Raw genomic sequence first — 22,098 nt, forward strand, 5'->3', positions numbered from 1 at the left:
AAACACTTGTTTCTTGAACAACTAAACATGGAAAAGAATGAACCTTGATCCTTACCTCATACTCTATACAAAAAATTAACTCCAAATGAGACCTAATGTAAAAGCTAAAACTGTAAACTTTAAGAAGAAAACACAGGAGAAAATCTTCACAACCTGTAGTTAACTAAAGCTTTTCAGGAAGAGGAAAAAAAAGGAGGAGGAAAGGAAAGGAAAGGGGAAAAAAAGAAAATATTGATAAACTGGATTAATTTAAAATTAATTTATTTCTGCTCTTCAAAACAAATTATCAATAAAAAGAAAAAGCAATTTACAAACCAAGAAGAAATATATCTGACAAAGAACTAGTATCCAGGTATGTTAAAAACCCTTATAATTAAATAAAAAGAAAACAATCCCAGTTTGTTTTAAATCATCAAAAGATCTGAACAGATACTTCACAAAAGATAAAATGACCAATAAGTAAATAAATAAAGATCAACATCACTAACAATCAGAGAAATGCAAATTAAAACCACAATGAGATAAAACTACTCACTCAGGACAATGTTTGAACTTAAAAGAATGCTAGAATGGTGTCAAGTGCTAGCCAGAATGTGGAGCAACTAGCACTTTCATCCCCTCCTGGGGAATATGGTCCAATCACTTAGAAAACAGTCTAGCAGTTTCTTAGAAAATTAGCACACACTTTACCAGGGGACACTAGAATTCTACTCCTGGGTTACTTAACCCAGAAGAATTAAAGCATAGGTACATAAATACTTGTATGTGAACATTCATAGTAGCATCATTTTTTATAGGCAAAAACTTGAAACACCCCCAATGCCCATGTACAGGTCAACTGTGGCACATTTTCACAATGCACACTACTTGCAATGAAAAGGAACTACTAAGATATACAATAACATAGAAATAAACTTCAAAAACCTCATGGTGAAAAGAATGCATAATGTGTGCTCCTACTTATGTGAAACCCTAGAGCAGGCAGAACTAATTCATAGTGACAAAAATCAAATCAATAGTTGCCTGGAAATGACAACAAAGGAGGAAAAAATGACTGTAAAGGAATACATGGGAACTTTTTGAGGTGACAGAAATGTTCTTTACCTCGTTATAGTAGTAGTTACAAGGTATGTTTGTCAAAACTCATTGACCTGTATGTCTAAAATAACTGTGTTTTATTATATGCAAATACCCCAAATACATTTGATTTAAAAATTTTAAAGTAGCATTTAGACATCTGGGAATAGCATCACTAACCGAATATGCCAGTAAAGGGCACATCTAGTTTTAGTCAGGTTTAACCCCTATAAAGGCAGTCTTTTATTATCTTTCATTCACTCAATTATATGTTAAATACCAGCTATGTGCCAGGAATGATTCCTACTGTGTTAATAAGTAGTAAAACAAAACTGAATACCCTGCCCTCATCAAGCTTTCATCCTAAGAGGAAATACTGATCATAAAAAAGTAAAAGTAACAGACAGTAAGATAGACTGGGAAAGTACCAACCAGAAAAAAATAAAGCAATTGGGGGCTGGGAGACATTTTAAATAAGATGATCAAAGTAGGTCTCACTAAGAATTAACATTTCAGTAAAGGTCCAAGAAAGATTAGGAAAAAAAGCTAAGAAGTTACCGGTAGGAATAGCATTCCAGAAAGAGGGAAAAATAAATGTGAAGCCTCTGAAGTCAACGATTCAAGAAACAACATGGTGTCAGGTGTAAATAGAGAGCCCTGAACAAGACAGTCAACAAATGAGGATGCAGATGGGGCGGTATCATGTAGAGTCTCATAGGATACTACAAAGACTTTAGCTTTTACACTGAGAAAGAAAGGGGACTAATGCTTTTAATTGAAGAATGACAGGATTTAACTTGCGTTTTAACCGTGACTATTTTGGCTACTGCACTGAGACTAAACTGAACTGCTGAATTATGGGTTGAAGATTTTAAGAGGAAGCTGAGCAAATAGTCAGGAGGTATTAAAATAACCCAATAAGAAATGATAATGACTTGAACCACGTGATAGTGGAGGTGCTGAGAGGTGGTAAAATTCAGATTCTACCTTACTTTGATGGTAAAGCAATATGAACTACTAACTGAGGTATGGATATGAAGACAGAAGAGACAGGACTCCAAGGTTTTTGGTCTGAGTAACAGGAATAAACATGTCATTTACTAAGATGGGGAAGACTAAAAATGAAACAAGTTTAAGTAAAAAGATAGTTGAGTTTTGAGCATTTTCTATTTAAATACCTTTAAATATCCATATGGAGGTATCACAATTGGATAGGTGTCAGGAGTTCAGAGGAAAAAACCTCTTATAAATTACAGATTTTCACTATTTTTTTTTTTTTTACAAAGTCAATCACTGGGTATGAGGGTGTGTGTGTGTGTGTAAGACTTTCAGGAAATAGTCCATACTTGAATTTAATACATTAAGGCCTCAGCACTAATGGATTGTTTGTATGTTTTCTGATTTACATAAATCCATACAAGTCTGCTAGGCACTTCACACCTTTATTTTTACTTTCACATCTGAAGTACAGCAATATGGATAGATAAGGTGTGTATTTAAGATAACAACGTGAACAGACACATTCCTGGAACCATAGCTATTTAAAAGTGACACCAGCATCAAGATACTCATTCTTATTCTGGGAAGGCTTTAAAAAACAATCACTTGTTATGAAACTAATTGCACTGCCAAATGCTTCTTAAGATCATATGTAAAAATTATCATCTTCTCTACATTTTACTGTTTTAAATCAAGGAAAGTAATAGACTGTGATTAGATTTAGAAGTTTAGTTTTGGATGCTTATAACCATCTAGGTTTTAAAGTGAATAACATTTCCACACTATATCTCAAAAAGATAGACACCATTTTGTGCCATTACTAAGGAAATACAAAAATGACATATAAGAATACTATACTTCAACCAGAATTATAACATGGGTAAACACGCTTAACTAGTGCTTTAAAACCATTTTCTAAAATGTAAAATTTTCAATGTGGAATGAGCATTATTTCTTTCTAGGTGTCTATTCATTTCCAATTCCATGTCTTGATTATTACCTCATGCTAGAATGCTTTTCTTCCCAGCTGATCCCCTTCTCCTTCAAGGCCCAGGCCAAATTCAGTCTGGACCACAAAGCCCACCTGAATGCAAGCAGCATTTAGTTGTTTCCATGTTCCCACATCATTGCCACTTACATGTCTAGAGCACCTAGGTCATTCCACCATGGATCACTTAGCTCTATACACTGAACAGAAGATCCCTCTGGGCAGAAAATCTTAGCCATCTTTGCCTTCCCTAAAATGCTGAACACAATACCTCACATATCATATTGTAGGTAAAAACTGAAGGTTTGTTTAGCTTAAAATCCTATTAAACTACGAAAATGACCAAATAAATAGAACTTAACAGGAGATACGCTTTAATTCCATCACCTTAAACGTACTCTTCCAGTTCGCACTTTCCCATCTCTCCATGATGTCCCAGATAAATCCTGCTTCTCAATCACTTTCTAGTATTGCAACACATTCCAGTCCAATTTAAATCTTCAATTTCATATCTTAATCAAAGAGTATACATACAACCCCACCCCAACCCCAGGCCAGCCAAGAGAAAGAACATAATCCATTTTTTTTTCCAATATTCTTCCTGACTCTTTCAATTTTCTCCACTTCCTCCCTCAAGTTTCTAGTTCCCATAAATCAGGACAGGCAGAAGAGGTACAAACGCCCTGTGTGCCTACATCCATGGGGGTTTACTGGATGGCCATGAAGGAGAATGATGCTATCCTTGCAATAATTATTGATAATACCTTCTCTTTCTCAAAGGCACCCAGTTTAGACAGTATATTTCTGGTCTTCACAGCAGCATTTAACCTCTAAGTTACAGCAAGCCTAAGAGGCTGGCCCCTCCAATAACTGCATAATAACTTCTTGGTACAGGGGTACATTCTAAGACTGACTTTTTACTATCCTACCCACAGTCCTCTCATATGGCAAGCTCTCCCTGCTAGTAACCGCCAAGATAACTCTAACCTGGTTAAGTCCCATAGTGTCCACTTGATCCACGATAGAAAGAAAAGAAAGAAAGTCCTCATGCTTTCTTACCATACCATATAGACAAATGTCAGCTCTTTCCATTACTATCTTCTCACTCAATATGCCATCTCACTGACTCCATTTATCCTCCTCCCCTCCAGATCTTCCCTCCAGAAACGAGTCTATGTTCAGGAATGCTCCCTCAGTATCTCTCTGGAAGGTGCTACTGCAATAAAAGACACAAGATTCTGTGGCTCATTAAACATCCAGACAAGATGTAAAATACCAATCTACACATCCAGCAGACACACCCAAATTCTGGGCTGGGAACAAAAGGTCCTTTGGGGGAAAAACAGGAAAAGGTCACAGAACTAACTTCAATAGATTAACAATTCTTCATCTGAATGACACCAATAATACTCCTCTCTTTTCTAATTACTGTTATATAAGGGAAGTGGGTGCTACACTTCTATTCTCTTTAACTAAGTCCCACATTCCTACTTAGAAGGCAAGAATAGTTGTTAACCTTTATTTTCAGCTTTGGAGCTAGAGCTAAAATCCTGAAACAAACAAGTCCTGGTCATCATGCTATTATCCAAGGTGCAATTCCCCTACATTACGGCTATTGCTTACCTAATATAAGGGACCGTTCATTTTAAGCAACCAATGTGAAATAAGGATTTACCAAAATAGGAAGGGCAGTGCTATTGACAAAAGAGATCAAGAAAAAGGAAAGAGATTCCTCATTTGGTCATTTAAATTTTACCGTAGTAGATTAGTTTATTATTCATATATCAAATATCTCATTTAATTATATATATATATATATATATATTTAATGAAGAGCCACTACATAAAATGAAGAATGCACACTTCAAAATTCAAACATATGCTATTTATGAAGAAATGAAAATTTAGAATTCTGCACAACAAACCAAGTTGATAATTACAAATCTACTTAAGTCAATATTAGATACACTGTAACTTATGATTTTTTAAAAAATAAATATATCATAAAACTATTTACTAGATTTCAATTACTACATGAAAAATATTCCAGAAAGCTCTCTGCTTAGAGAAACCATTTAGTACAAACCAGTATCCTCAACTAGTACAAAGTACAAAGATTTACAGATATGAACTAAAAATGCATGCTATGAATGGAGTGAGTTTGGAAAAGTTACACATATAAAATTATATACACGCTTCTAAAGTTAAAACATATACCAATCCTATAACAGAACAATTCCACTCTTAGGAATTTAATCAAAAGAAATTAAAACATACTGCCCACAAAAAGACTCATAGAAGAACCTTTTTTATGGCAAGCAGCTTTACTCACAATAGTCAAAAACAAGGGGAAAAAATTCAAATGTCTATTAACAAAATAATGGATAAACAAAGTGCAGTAAAACATAACATTACTCAGCAGCAAAACAGAATGAACCACTAATACACATATGGATGAATCTCCAAACTACTATGTTGAGGAAAAGAAGCCAGACACAAAACAGTATATACTCTATGAATCCAGGTAAATTTCAAGAAAAAGTTCCCCAATCTAAGGAAAATAAAAACTGCAAACTAGTTGTCTTCAGTGAGGAGAAGGAAGGACTGACTGAAAGAGGTATATGGGCAGTTTTAGGGGATTTTAAATGTTCTGTATCTTGAATGGGGAGGGGTAATTATATGAGTAGATACATACGTCAAAATTCATCAGTTTAACTTCATTCACTAACTTAAAAATGAGTACATTTTTGTATACAAATTATATCCAATTAAGGTGACTTAAATCACATCTGATACCATAGTTATGCCAACGATAACCAGCTAATGTAAAATGTTAATCCCTTAGTGAATGCTGAAAATGTAGTAAATACTTCTAAAAAAAAAAAAAGCTTCTAAAACCCAAATCGAAGTCCAAAGTGTTTACCCACTGTCACAGGTACATGGATAATTTTAGCTTATAGAAACATTCATTAGCTTTCACAGAATGAATGGTAGTAATCAGCATGTCTTTTCTTGGGAGGTCAAATGACCTAAAACAGGTGGTCACTTTTGACTACCATAAAATATGAATGCAACTTCATGTTAAATATCACTTTGGGGAAAATGATACAAATGTCATTTGTATCATGACATCACTTACATTTGAAAACACAGCTACCCCGTATTTTCTCTGCCTACTAACAATCTTTGAGGAGCTTACTTCCCTAATTCAGTACCACCTATTTCTAAATCACTTTCCTGATCTCTCTCACCAATTTTTCCCCCTGACTAAAAACTGTAGGAATATTATACAACCACTTTACTCTCAAAGAGCCCTCCTTAATTCTTGCCCTTTGTTTTTTATTTCCTACTTTTTTCCCTGTATTTTCAAGCAACTAAATTATTTTGCATTCTAACATCTTGAGTTCAATAATTTCAACCACTTTTTTCCTGTCTTCAATACCACATTCTTCACGAAGGTGGCCAAAGTACTCATACTTAAGCTACTTGACAATGCTGCCATCTTGGCTGTGCCTTTTTTTTTTTTTTAACCTCCTAAATTACCAATGAATGACAAAGGCAAAGATTCCTTATGATTTTACCCTATACCTGAAAAAAGTTGGATAGTTTGACTCCAAAGCCCTACCACTGTTGTCTTTTATTCATTGAAAAATACTGCTGCTAAGGCACTGTTCCTAACCAAGTGACTGAATGTGTCCTTTCCAAGCAGATGATGCTTGGTTATGGGCTGTCCAGGTCTACTTGTAAAGCCTGTAAACACCCATGGTGCTCATTTTAATGGGATTCGTGACTTTTTTCCACTGTTTTTCCCAACACCCCAAATTGTTTGTCGCCTTAGACTAAATCAGACTGCTTAAACCAACCCTCTTTGAAACATTTTTGTACACAATCTATCTGAAGTTAATCCAATCCAGCTTATCTGTGTTAGTTACTGTGGCAGCTCATTATCACCCACCTTTCATATACAGATTTTGTATCATGACATCACTTACATTTGAAAACACAGCTATATAATATTACACTAATATTAAAGGTAACCCATTAGTTGGCATTCTAGAGTCCAGATACAATATTTGCAAATGTACTGTCTCAATGCTTTCCAAGGAGGCTCCAATGACCTTCCACAACACCAACATGGAGTCATTTATGTTAAAAGCCATTAACCCTAAAATCTTCCCATACTATATGCTGGTCTTTCAGATTACTTATTATTTCTTCATTTATCAGACAATAACTTGACAGAAAAGGCATCTATACAATGTAAGACACAATGTGGGACTCTATTTTTACTTCTAAGACCTTGGATATACCCCTTAGTATCTTTCCTCATCAGGAAACTGGGATAATTGCACTTGCTTTCAAGGTTATGGAAAGAATTAAAACTGAGACAAAGTATCTTAGTCAAGACCTACTAAACAGGAGGCTTTCAATAAACAGTACATAATAAACCACTCTACTCTACTGATACCTTTTCTCTAGCACCCTTGTCAATCCAAAAACAGAGCGTTCATCTATGATCTTGTTGCCTATCATATTTACAATCTCATTCTCCCCTTACATTCCACTAGTTTCCCAATATCTAGAATAGCCTCACTTTCTCCATTCATAAAACTGCCTCTCACTTGCCTTAATGAAAAGCAGCTTTAGCCAGTGGATTATGAAGTTAGGGGCCAAGGCAACATGGGAAGGATCCATCTAAATAGTCATTGCTCTACTAAAATTAACACAGTAGTATATGCCTACTACATCCTAACCTGGCATTAATCTTTCTTCAAAGTTTTTTCTGAAGTCCACGAAAGCCAGAATCACAGTCTTCCTCATGTCCTGTAAATATCACAAACAGGTCCTATGTGAAACAACCAGTGGATAAAAATAATGTAATGGATGAATTCTCAAAACCCTCTAAATCTGAATGTTTTATCTCAGAAACCCATTCATGAGAACTTATCATATGGGGATTGAGGAAGAATAAAACTAAACATAATTTTAACCACTGATACAAAGCTAGTTTTAAACACCTGGATTTTCTTCTCCTGATTACACTCAAATAAATGAATTACTGGTTCAATCTAAAAGATTAACACTTTTTTTTTTGCCACTATATTCTCAAATTCCAAAAGCACCTTTTCTGCAATGAACTTTTTTAATATTTTTACGACACGTCTGCTCAATTTCAATAAGAACAGGTAAATTAAGAGTAACTGCAACCTATCAAGCTATGATTATGCATTCTTCCATGTAGTTTTTTTAAAATCTGATTTGAAAAAAACTGCTATTTATAGTGTTCCCCCTCATAGGTTTCCAGAAGGCCACAGTGGAATTCCTTATTTAAATGGGTTATCAGTGTTAAACCCACACATAATTTTTATTAGATATGTCTAATTTATAAGGTAAAAAGCTGTTTGGTACTTACTTACACACACACACAACTGTCTTACCTAAAGTGCCTCATATCTGACAATGGCAAAGTTTTCCAAATATTAATATTAACCCAAATAAAATCCATAGGGCAGTTTAATTATGGCACCATAAATGGATGACAAGAGCATTTTATTTTAAAATCCCGGAGTTCTAAGATCTGAGCATCTACAAGAATATCCCTTTCATTCCAGATTCAAGAGTTTAAGGCATTTAAATGCTACACCACACCTGTCTTTCAGTTATAGACACTGCTTTCAATGAAAAAATAGCTTAAAAACCATGAAATGAAATCAATTCCACATAAAGCTATCGTCTGATTCTGATCTCTAATCTGACTTGTAAATTAGATGTGTGTAACTTCCACTACTCAGCAACCCACAGATCTTTTTCCTAGCAGGATGGCTATGTTAGTTGCATTGCACTCTGGCAGTAGTGGCAGTGGCACACTGACAAATTGAATAGTGTATGCCTTGAATAAAACAGTATATGCCCTGAATAATATATGCCCTGAACAGCTTTCAAGGTAAGTCATGAGGGAATCTTTTTCTGTTTGTTGATGAGCTACATGAACTATATAAAATGTAATCTATGTTTTATATACTGGGATGCCAGAGTTTTTGTTGAATGCTAAGATTAAAAAAAAATGTTGAAGATTCACTGGAAAAAAAAGGGGAGGGGATTCAACATTGAAAATCCACCCACTTCATTTCCCAGAACTGCTTTCAAATCCTCTACAACTGGAATAAACAGACATATACTAAAAGCAGCAGCTCTAACCAAATAAAATATTGATTTGGTTCAGAGAATACTTTGATGTTCCAGTTTTCTTGTGATTCAGTGGCTTAGAAAATACAGGTTTATTTTCAATTCACACCTGCTCTCTAAATCATTTTAAGTGAATTTAGTTAACAGGTCCTAAGATATATTTTTTAATTCAACTGTTCTATGCACCTAGTATTATATAGTGTGTTTTTGACTGTTGAGTTCAAGAGCCTACACAAAAGAATGTTTTCTTGGAAAATTCTGGGTACAGTAGATTTTTGCAAACAGAGTTTTTTTTTGGGGGGGGGGGAGGATGAGAGGGAGTGAGGGGCAGAGGAGGAGGAGAGAATCTCAAGCAGGCTTCAAGCCCAATGTGAGCCCGACACAGGGCTCAATCTCATAACCTTGAGATGATGCCCTGAGCTGAAATCAACAGTCAGACACTTAACCGAATGAGCCACCCAGGCACCCTAGAAACATATTTTATATATGCTGTAGGACAGCATAATTTCAAGAAATCCCCCAAAGCAAAAACTTTCTTATAAAAATGATTAAGTCTTTAAATTAACCTTTTTAGGTTAATTTTCTTTAGTTTCAACAGATGTTTTTCTTTACCATAGTTCCCTTAAAGTAAAAGAATCCAACACTAAAAGGTGGTAACTACATAAGTTCCATACAGACAGAACCTTTGAAGTTTGATTACCAAGCAATTACCATGTATCATCATGGAATGATAAAACATTACACATTCCCCAAGTAAAGATCAAATTTACTTCAACTATGCCCTCCCAACCAAAAAATAGAAATTTAAAAAAAATTCATATTTATTTAATCATGAAGTCCTTGGAATCATAGTAGGGCTTGATGCCATTTTGGTGTCACAATCTGCCAGTCATCCAAAGAACATGCCATCCTTCTCTTTCAACTTCTTTGTCTACTAGTGCATCACTGGACCCAGCAGGCAGCTCACCCAGACAATTTCAGTAACGGTTTTTGGCTCTGTGCATAACAGATGAAAATCTTTACGAAGTATCCAGTTTGTCTTATAGCTGAGAGATTTGAACCTGCTGCAGATGTCACATCTAAATTCTTGAAGGGATTTTTATCATCAGTGTCACCTATAAAACAAGACAGTGTCACCAACAGCATTGTCCTAGAGATATATATTTCAGTAATGCTAAGCTTTCAGCATTATAACTGACAGTGATTTATTTGACTATAACAAGGGTCAGCAAACTACAGTCCATGAACCAAAATTCAGCCCACTACCTATTCTTAGATCATGGCTATGATCTAAGAATAGATTTTAAAACTATAAATGGTTGAAAAAAAAATTTTTTTAAAGACTTAATACTTTGTGACATGTGAAATTACATGAAATTCAATTTCAGTCTCCACAAATAAGATTTTATTGGAACCACAACTATGCATTCTCTATGTCTGCTTTCATGCTATAATGGCAGACTTGCTTAAGTAGGTGCAACATCAACTAAATGACCCATAAAAAGGAGTATCTTTACTCTCTGGTGCTTTAAAAAAAAAAAAAAAAAAAAAAAGTTTGCCAACCCCTGATCTAGAGGATATCAAGTAGGTAGGTTAATAGGACACCTAGTGTCTGTTTTATCAAGAACCTGAGGTGCAATGACCCAGTTGTTCCCTTCCCTTACTTTCATATATTTGTTTTAACAAATATTTCTGGGTAGGTCTGTCATTCCAGTGTAGACAGCTATAGTTACTTTGCTTTCCACTTTGGCTCAGCCTTGCCTCAATCCAAGGAATCAATTATTACCCTTGGGCAGGAAGAAGGCAAGAAGCTCAGTTTCAAAATCAAATACTTCTACAACACTGGCCTCTTCTGTATCCCTAAGTTCTCCTGGTTCTGGATTTCTGCTTTATATTAACCATTCTCCATAACAAGCTTTCTGCACTAATACCAGTCTTAAAATTCTATTTCCCGCTAGAGATCCTAGAGTAGTACACTGAGTCATAGTAGTCATTGACTGATCTGTGCTGGCTGATAGCTAGTTCCACCCCTGCTTTATTAACAAGCATCCTGTAACATGAATTTGTTTGGGCCCCGTGGACAGTTTTCATATTCCAACATTCTTCCAACCTCCACTACTCCTCCTGATCATGAATGCTCCTGGAATCACAGATTTTCCTTTTACATGCAAACTCATATACTACAAACCCATGAGTTTATTAACCTGCCCAACTGAACCTTCATTCTGTTTCTTGAGCTCAGTTCATACAATAACCAATCATAAGAGCACAAGACAAACCTCTATATAGATGGATTTCCCATCCTAGAAATATCCATGTTAAAGCATCTCATACTTTTTAGCAATTGCCCCAAAAGTGAATATATTCACCCCAAGCAGGACTCAGAATATTCCTTCCCTTTTTTCCCTTCATCATCGCCTAGTTAGCCCAAAGTTTCTAGATCTGCTTCATCTGAGAGTGCTATCCATTACCCTTTACCCACTTGGAGTGCTCAAAATATCTGTGTTTCTTGAACACTGCCTCAGACTGTCTGTCTTGCTTCAATCAAAGTTTTAACAACCCCAGTTCTATTGTAAGGGAAAAAGAAGGGTTTCTTGCCACTATCTGACTACAGTGGAGAAATGTATTTGGTTAGATTTCTAGCACTGAAAATATAATTCCCCCCAAAAAACATGTCAATAGTCCACAATGAGGCTACTATTAGTGGTACTACAGAACTAATCTGTAATTCATATTGTATTGCTGCAAATAATTAATTTACAAACACATTCATAAGTTGTAGACTGACTGTACTAAAAAATAGCTGTGAAATGTCAGGAAGACTTTACGGCAAGACAGATTAGCCTCACGTAAAGACTTCAAAGAAAATGGCAATTTATTTTCAGCAAAGTGAATTTCACTATAATCCTGAAATAGAATGCCACCGTGAACAACTCTGAAAATTGCATAAACAGTTCTAACACAAATGCGTAGTATCAAAAATGAAGAGGCTGACTGAAATGACCATTAACCATATTTTAATTCTGAGTAGCAACCACATCAATCTTAATAAAAATGAAATCTTCAACAATACATATAGGAACCCTATGCCTACTTGGGGAATGACAGAGTACAGCAACATACCCTTATTACCAGGAAAAAAAAGTAGACGCATGCAGTCCATATCCCAAAGGAATACTCAGAAGATTAAAAACTTCAGAACTTTACTCATTTGACAAATTTAGTCTCCTTCCCTTTAGGGGACAGTTCACACTTTTTAGTAAAAGGACTCCTTTGTATCCTCAAATACTGAGAACTCTTGAAAATTCTAGTTAATGTGAGTCATAATTATTAATATTTACTGTATTAGAAATTAAATGAGAAAATGTAAACATTAACTCATTTTAAAATTTTATGACATGTTTAATATAACAAATAACATACATTATGAAAAAGTACTTTCCTAAAAAAAAAAAAAAGTAAATTTCTTGGATGTCTAATTTAATAGAAGACAGATGAATTCTTGTACCTGCTTCTATATTCAATCTGTTGTGATATGAAAAAAGGAATTATATGTTAATATTTATAGCCTTTTCAGATAAATGTGAACATACTTCTTTGATACTACACCAAAACTTGACAAGTTGGAGTTTAACAGTCATCTATTATACAGAACCTATTATCACAGAAACTCTGTTTCTCTGTTACTTGCTTTTTGTAAGGGTCTTTTACCCACAATTTTATAACACTGATTGCTTTGAAAATATTGGTGTCTTACACTATGTTTATATTCCAAATTTTGACATAATTAATTAATTAATACCACAGCAAAACCTCACTTTCATTAATATCACCACCCATCTCATCAGAAAAAACTTGAAGTATTAGGAAGCTGTCAAGGGCACAGCAGGTGATAAAAGTTTTCCAAAATTTTAATTTTCACTTGAAATCTCAAATTTTATCATTGGCAACAAAGATTATCAGTTGTTTTCCCCGAAGTGGCAGATTTGCTTTGTTCATTTTCAAGAAAATGACTGCCAAATATCTAAGTCTAAATGATCATAATTTGGTAGTCATTATTATACGTAAAAATGATGCTTCATGTAAAATATGACTCAGCTTGCAACTCAAAAAAAAAAAGTCACAGAAGGGTTTTCCTTAGATCAACCAATGTACTCTGGATATACAGCAAAAAAATGTTTTTTGCATATTTCCTACCTCATCACAAAGAATATTAAAACAAAGTATACTGAAGGATTAAGATTTAATAAAATTGTTTTTACTGCTTCATCAATGACATTCTTCAATGAAACTGGCATTTCTGTTTTGTTTTGTTTTTTACTAGAAAAGCATGGTAGTAAAGAATACAATGATTACTAGTAAAGTTTTGTGCCATTGAGATTTAATATGTACTAAGATGTCCACAGTTTTACCCACCATTGCTTTAGTATCAGCAAGGCAAATGTCAAAGTAGTGGAAATAGCAAAAAGCATTACTATGAAAATAGTCTGAAACTCACAGATCCCCTTAAAGGCTCTTGTGACCTATATGGGTCTGCACATCACAATTTAAGAACCATTATCTTAAGGAAACACTAAAAGCTATAAATGGTAATTTGCCATCTCCAAATGCATAATAAATATTCCCCAACATAAGAATTATATTTAAAAAAGTATTAAATATCTGTACAAATTCCTTGATTTTAACTCAAAATTGGTCCAATTCATTCTGGAACTGTATTAATAATGTAACAATACCAATTAACAAATAATGAGCACTTACATGTATTACCTCATTAAATCCTCATAACTATCTTAGTTCTCTGATAACATTCATGCTACTGAGGAAGACACCTGAGGTAGAGAAAGGGGAAGTAACTTGTTTGTGGTCACAATAACAGCTATCAGTACTTATGGATTCAGGCATTACTAAGTATTTTCTTTACTTACTTCATCTCTTAAGCCTTTATAATGACTTACTAACCTTTTTTCATCCTTTATTATTCTTGACACTTTTATTACCCATTTTACAGAAGAAAACTGAGTCAAGAAGGTCAAATTCCCTGCCCAAGGTTATCCAAGTGGTTGATCATCCAAGTCTGTCTTAATTCAACAAGTATGCTACATATTTTGCCTATGTCACATATGAGAATACCCTGTATATATAAATAATTCAATGGTTCCAAGTCCTACATAGTTGTAATCTCAACTAAGCAAGACTGCTATTTGTAATTTTTTTTTACTAATTTGATTATCTCTGTCTTCAAATAGAACAAAACCTACTTTCTTTTAAAATAGCCCATGATCTAGGTAAACAGTTCACAAACTCACTAAACCCTTATCTGCATAGGACAACAAATCAATCCAGCTAAGATTATTCTAAGGAAAGTGAAACCCAGAAAACTAACTTCCCCCAAAGCATGCTGTTCATAAATGGTAGAGGACTGAAATCAGTCTGGACTGACCCTGAAGCCTAAACTCTTCAATCACACTGCCTGCATGTATTTAAGAAAGTCTTGGGCAATGACCTAGGAATTGCTCACAAGGTCTGGATACAGAGCTTGCTGATATCATATCCACTTTGCCCAAGGCAATCAAGATATGAATCATCTTGTCTCTCAAAGACCAAGAGACAAAAAGGAAGATGATACAGGCTGAAAATAGAGACCCATTCTCAGGTTCTGTAGGTAAAACATCGACAGGTAATGCAGAAAAAAAGAATAGGTGGCAGCACACACCTCTATAGCTGAGATAACCCCACCTCTGTTTAAAAACAAAACAAAAAAATGCCTAGAGGAAAATGTCATCACAGATACAAAGACTACTCTTTACACAACAGTTCTCAGATGCCAGGAGCCCAGGAATACTGAAAATATAGTAAATGACAGCAGAAATCAGTTTCCTAAAGCTTTCCTAAACTCTAATCAATCAGCAAAATTGTCATTTCAAGTAAGGATCCATAAAAGCCAGGGGTTATGCCCCAGTGTTTATTGCTATTTTAAGGTCCCACATCATTAGATACTTCTTAATATTAAACCCTAAGGGGACAGATTCATCTTAACTTGAAGTAACTCAACTTTTAGGAAGGATAAACATCTTGTGATTGGACAGAAGACTGTGGTTTTAGTTTCAAACAAACTGTATTCTCAAGGAATCCGCACACACACATCTGACATTTGACAGGAAGGTGACAAAATGGAAGGCTGTGGTATACCACCTAAAAGGGCAGGGCAGCACAGACAAGAAGTGAGCAATTATACTTGTCACAGAATACCACATTCTGGATTCCCTTTATGGCAAGGGGAAAAAAAAAAACAAAAAAACTACAGAGCAAATTTTACCTCCTCCCATCATAGAAAAAGAATCACAATCTAGTAATGTAAAAGCAGCTGACAGATATATAGAAAAAAAAATCAAGATTGAGGTCATGTCTCTTGCCATGCATCATTTACACTAAGGATTCCCCCATTTATCTGAATTAATTTCATGTACCTCATTTCATTCAGATAATTGAAGTTTTCCTTTTAGAGTTGTAAAATGTTACCTCAACATAATTAGTAAACTGTCCACTTAAAAATACCACTACAAAAAAATACCATCCCTTCCTCTCTACACAAACACATACACTCCACCATCATTAAATGTATGAGATTTTGGCCTTCACAAGAAATTTAGTTCAATAAGTCCTCTTTAAAAAAAATTAGCACGAGAATTTCTACAAGAAAAGTTATGGTCATTACCTTGTTAATACAGAGTGTTTGCATTACTTGTTAAAGACATGGTAATTTGGGTATTCAATACATGACTGACTACTGTTCTGAAACCAAATTAAAGGTTTAGACTACTGAAGAGTTTGATGACTTGCCTCAAAACAATAAGTAGGATTGTATGGACAACAAAATCAAAGAAGTCTCTCTTTTTTATGAGCAGGCATTTAAGAGCCTTTTAATGAGAATTTACTCTTTAGTATATAATTACTAATGAACAAAAAGAGGGCAATTAAACTCACTTCTTTATAGTGCCATAAAACTTCAATGTGTAAGAAATATTATATACACATGTTAATCAAACTCAAGAAAAACTGAAATGTGCAACATCTAAAAATACGTAGTGAAAATTATATACCTTTTCTTCTGAAATAAATGCCCTCCCGGATGACTGATGAAGCTATTTTTTAAATGGATTTGCTTATAACTTATAATACACAGACTGTAGTCCTAATGATGGTGACGAAATGTCTAAACTTCTTTTATGAAATCTAAATTTCCAAATGAACAATGATTTTCCACACTGATAATGGACTGATAGGATGAATTTTATATTAATTAATATTTATTTACCACCTGCTATGTGCAAGGCACTATACTGAGTGCGAGGAAACCACCAGGAAAAGCACAGTTTCAGTCTCAATACTGGTTACAGTCCAGAAGGAAAGACAAATAATGAACAAATGTGCTATGGGAAAGTACAACAGCTCCTTGGTCAAATGAAAGCTGAGAAGACATGGGTAGAAAATCAAACACCTGAAAATGATTAGCTACCACTGAACTCAGGGGATAAAAATCACCAACTACATGACTCAGCTAAGAAGGCAAAGAATCGAACAGCTACACAGACAGGAAAGGGATCTAAGTGATGACTGGATGAAGTCTAGGGTGTTCTACAGTCTGATGCAAATGAAAAGCTGACCCTCAAAATGGACTCAAATCAAAACAGCCAAAAAAGCCCAGTTCTCAGCCAGCCTATCCTCAGTATATAAGGGGTCAATCCAGTAAGTGCAAGTCCTAGAGGCAGTAGCATAGTATCTTGGCTTTGCAAGTTCTGCCTCAGTTGAAACAGAGCCCCAACCATCCACCTGTGGAAAAGAACAGGTCCCAACTCCCTGAGCAGAAGAGGGAACAGCAAGGAGAGTCAGATGACCAAGTGGTTAGAGTTCTTAAGTAGGTTAAGACAAGGTTTCAGGTCCACAAGTGGAGTACAATCTGGAGTACAAAAAGAAACAACACAAGAAAACATCAACTCTATGGACTATTTAACACTTACTAAAGAAAGGCTGTGGAACTGCTTCTCTGGTTACTTTTATAAATGAATACTCAAAAACAAAGCCATCTGTTTAAATGACTTAAGTATGACCTTAAAAGTATGGGGGGAAAGGACTAGATACTCTGATTCTTATTAATGAATTTATATCCTAATCCCATCTAAACCTTTATTGAAATATTCTAGATGCCTCACACACACTCCTCATTAAAATGTTTATGCTATGCATTTTAAAACTCTTGATGAGTAAACTGTCTTTAAAAATGAAAATCTTAGTCAAACTGCATACATGCCAACAGTATGGAGAGTTACCATACTTCCATGAGCAATGAATGTTCAGGGCACCAGAAAAATTCCAGATCCCACCTCCGGAAGGGGATGGAGATTTTAATGTATTTTAAATCTTAAAAATCAATTCAAAAACTGAGTCAAAGGGGTAAAACTGGCAGTGGGTAGGATACATAGACTGGGACTAGCAAGGAACCAGAATGATACATGTGAAATTATCTCCTTCCTATAAATAAACACCCTGCTATAATATACAATTGTTCTGTTATAAAGTTGTAGAAAAAAAATGCATGTACTCCACAGACGTCTTTATGAAGGCTATTATTTATGATCTACATATTCAAATAGGAATCATGCTAAGGAATTGGCCCTACATTTGTTCAAACATTATTTTCCAAAGCTATTCAATTGGTGAAGTGGTGGTACTTTCCAAAAGAAATGCTTGAAAATTTTCCTCTGTTAATTTTTTTAAATAAACAAAACACACTATTCTGATCTATTAAAAGAGGAGATAAGCCTAAGAGAAAAAGAAAATACAGTAGGTTTTTGAGTTGTTTTGTTTTGTTTTACCATACCACCAGAATGCCATATAAAACAGTTTAAAATATCCTATCAGGACAGCTTGCCAAGGTAGACTGGACTCCAAAAGTCAAGATCCTTATAAAAGTCTATATGCTGAAAAATGTTTCACCTTATAAAGTGAAACCAAAACTTTAAAATGTGGCTTACAGCAATAATTAGAGCGTCACTCAATTGATGGTGGTCAAACTGCTCCAGTGGAAAATTTCACGGAAATTTTGTATTACTTTAGCTCTACTGAGGTATTCTATCAAATAATTTAACTAATGGTCATTTTCCCTATTTCACAGAGTGTAACATATGTTAAAGAGTAAAATCCTCAATGTTAATTTTTTCCCCCATTTTTTCTGAAATATTTATTACCTGATACATTTTTCAATACTGGAATTAAGCCTAATATAGTATATGATTCAATACATAAATGGAAATAAATTATTTCAAATTTACAAAATCATGATTCATGACCTTCAGCCACTCAACTACCTTAAGTTTGCATAAGACCAGCATGAACACGAGCATTTAGAGAATATCCACTACACTTGACACTAGGCACACAAAGATAGAGTAAGACATGGCTTGGGGTGCCTGGGTGGCTCAGTGGGTGAAGCCTCTGCCTTCAGCTCAGGTCATGGTCCCAGGGTCCTGGGATCGAGCCCCATATCGGGCTCTCTGCTCAGAGGGGAGCCTGCATCCTCTTCTCTCTGCCTGCTGCTCTGCCTATTTGAGATTTCTCTCTCTGTGTGTTAAACAAATAAAAAATAAAAATCTTTAAAAAAAAAAAAGAGAGAGAGAGTAAGATATGGTCTTTCACGAAGCCCCCACCAAGCAAAGTGCACAGAAGCCAAAAAGTATTTATTTACTAAATGCCTAGACACTGTGGTGTTTAGCAAGAACTTCAGGACTTCGGCATTTGAGGCCCACTAAGAAAAGTGATGCTGCCTGGGAATACTGGAATTCAGTTACTACATGTGTATAGCACCTTTCTTCCTCATTAACATCAAGGTTATATAAACCACAGTCTTAAACACACAGACTTTTAAAATGCCAATCTCCTGGAATCAAAACAGACTATCTGAATCAAGAATATGAACAAACATTCTTGAAGTGAAAATAATTACTAATTTCAAACAACCTGGAAAGTACTGTTTTCAACTGATAAACTACAGCATGTCCTAATTATAAATAATCTGTATCATTTGTATCTAATGGGTCCAAACACAAATTAAGGCATATAGTCAGAAAAAAGAACAAAGAAAATTTAGTAATTACTAGACTTTTTAAAAAATAACATAGTCAAAACAAATTTTGGTACAAAAGTATTCATTGAGGAGGTCTGAATTATATACTTAAGTGTTCAGTTAATTAAGTCAACTAGTTCTATTCAACTCCTGTTGAAAATCTTCAAGAAACTTTCTTTAATTTCTCCCTGTAAAATAATGGAGTTGGATTTAACTGTGAAAGTCTCTTACAAAAAAAAATTTCTGTACTTCTGTGGTATGTAGATTAAAATGTCAACAGGATTTCAAAACAGGAGTAAAGAAGCCATCTTAACTTCTCAAACGGATAATGCTAAAAATTCATTTTCCGATTTTTATCTCAGTATCACGGTTCAGATTTTACTTATTCAGTTTACAAGTTTGTCGAAGAAAGTTGCATGATTCAAAAGGTACCCCTCCAACCCTCAATACTAACACTGTTTCATCAAATACAAGATCCAAAGGAAAATGTATAAGAAAGTGAGAGCCAAGGAGAATCTACTCCTATCAGACGTGGGATGCACTAATTAAAATTCAATATAGCGCTTGGTAGGTCTGTGGGTTTCTACAGGAAACTACTGCCACGCTTTAGCTTAAGGTTAAACGGGCTAGCAGAATGCAATAAAATGGCTCTACTGAATTATTCTGAACTTCTTTTTAGCATCTCCTTTACCTGAGCACTACAGTGAGTAGTGGTAGGTCCTACAGGGGTAGGACCAAACCACCAAGGTGAGCCACACCCCTGGAGGGCTGCGCTGTGAAACCCACCTCTCGCGGAAAATCACCGTCAACTCAACGTTTTCCATTTCATTCGGTGATACAGGTGGAGGAAAAAGTGTAAAGCCTTCTCTTTGAACCTCCCATCACACTGCCTCGAGGCGCTAATTTAAGAATTATCTCAAAGATAATCTAATGCAGTACAGTTCTCAGAAGATTCTAAAAGTTGTATTTGCGAGAGAGAGAGAACTCCCTCAGGCCTAAAGGTTAAATTGTGGCGTACTGCAACTTCGCGGCAGAGTACGTGGCTAGACTCAAAAGCCTGAAGAGAACCTTTCCACCGAACAGTTAGCCCGCATCACGATCAAAATAAGTGTATGTCCGATCCTCACAGGAGGGATAGGGCAAGGGGCGAGTGAGGTCTTTCATTTCAGCTGACCCAGAGGCAGAGGGGCTGGAGAGAGCAGGAAAGTAAAAGCAATAAAGGGGACGGCCGCAAAGCAAAGGTTCCCCTCAGGAAGGCCCGGAGGCGCGTGTGGCGAGGGACCTCGCCTCGCAGTCCCGTGGTCGGCAGGAGGCCCCTCCGCCTACTCGGGCCAACCCCTACTCCCCCCCCGCGCGAGAGGAACGAGCCCCCAGCCCGCCCCTCGCCTGCCGCAGGAGGAGACGGCGGCACGCCGGGTCCCTAGAAGCTACCACACACCAAGCGCAGAACTCAAAAAAATTAAATCAGAAAATGGCCAGCCTACAGGACTGAAATGCAGCCGCCGGTGTTCCCGGCTCCACGGACGAGGCGGACGGCGGCGCGAGGAACGCAGCGCGTGCGCTCGGGAAGCGCGCCGCCCGCGCGGCCCTCAGCCCCGCCCCCCCCACCCCCGGCTCTCCGCGCCGCCGCCGCCGTCGCCGCCGCCGCTGCTGCCGCCGCCACTGCCCCTCTGGGAACTTCGCGCCGCGCGGCCCCGCGAGGCGGGCGTCGGGGAGGGAAGGGGAGGGGCCGCGCTCCCCGCCTCCCCTCCGGCCCGCGCGGCTCCCCAGTCCGGAGCCTACTCACCTCCTCCTCCTCCTCCTTGTCTCTCCCTCCTGGCCACCGGCGCGGCCCAGCCGGCGACGCGCTGACGCCGTGCCCCTCCCCCGCCGCCGCCGTCGCCGCCACCGCCGCCGCCGCCCCTCCCGGCCTGCGGCCGCTGCGGCCTTCGGGCGCGTCAGGCGCAGGCCCCGCCCTTTGGTCCGCCCACGCGCCTAAGACTCCGCCCACTGCGCGGTCGGGACGGCGGGAGCGCGGGGTCCCTGAGTCAGCGCGGATCCCGCCCGCGCGCGCCTAGTAGTGTTGGTTCACGGACCCCGCTCCTCTTCTCACCTACCGAGGGCTTCGCTTCACTTCTCCCCCCGCCCCCGCGCGCCCTTTCCCCCTTTCCATCTCTTCATCAATACCCCTCTCTGCCTCTTCAGCTTTTTTGTACTCTTTCTCTAGTCTTGTTCTAAGCTCGTATTGGCTCCTTCTCTTTTCTTCCGGACGGTCTTCGCTGCTCACTAGGTCGGCCTCGGCTTCCTCCTGCAGTTTTCCTTCCGGTTCTTCCTGCCTCCGTTCCTCTCCCTGGCCTGCTGGGGCGTCCGGGCCTCCGCGGGTTGCCGGCCTGTTCCCTTCCACCTGTACCTGCGCTGCTGCTCTCACGTCTGCTTTGCTTCCGCGTCCTAACTTCCCTCTGAGCAGGCTCACGCTTTCCTTTACCTACAGTTTGTCTGTCCTTTCGGTTCTGACTCCTCCACACACTTAAGATGCATTTTGGCTGTTCAACAATTGCTTGTCCACACTTAGATGAAGAAAATCACATGGAGGAATTAAAACGCACAAAGCAAAGCGATAGCAGTGGTCACCATCTTTCAGCTGCATGGTTGTCTCTACGTTGTCATTGGGATACTGTATTGACTCTTAAATTTAAAAGCTTAAAATTCACAAATTTTGGATGTTTTTTCCCTGCAACCTAACCTC

At 37.2% G+C, this 22,098-nt stretch overlaps 1 protein-coding gene across 17 annotated transcripts in view; it reads right to left on the minus strand.

Annotated features, from left to right (window-relative positions):
- GTDC1 (glycosyltransferase like domain containing 1) overlaps positions 1-21,288 on the minus strand; it is a 452,306-nt gene extending 431,018 nt beyond the window's left edge. For 3 of the 17 annotated variants that reach the window (XR_009351825.1, XR_009351826.1, XM_059166769.1), the window contains exon 1: positions 21,160-21,284. The gene's annotated coding sequence lies outside the window, so the exon portion shown is untranslated. Of the gene's footprint in view, positions 1-20,857; positions 20,963-21,159 lie in introns of those variants that run through there. The other 14 variants (XR_009351823.1, XR_009351821.1, XM_059166765.1 and 11 more) reach the window with 9 other exon arrangements.
- Positions 21,289-22,098: the final 810 nt, after the last annotated feature.

The sequence above is a fragment of the Mustela lutreola genome, chromosome 3 (genome assembly GCF_030435805.1).
Source record: "Mustela lutreola isolate mMusLut2 chromosome 3, mMusLut2.pri, whole genome shotgun sequence".
Lineage (NCBI taxonomy): Eukaryota > Metazoa > Chordata > Mammalia > Carnivora > Mustelidae > Mustela > Mustela lutreola.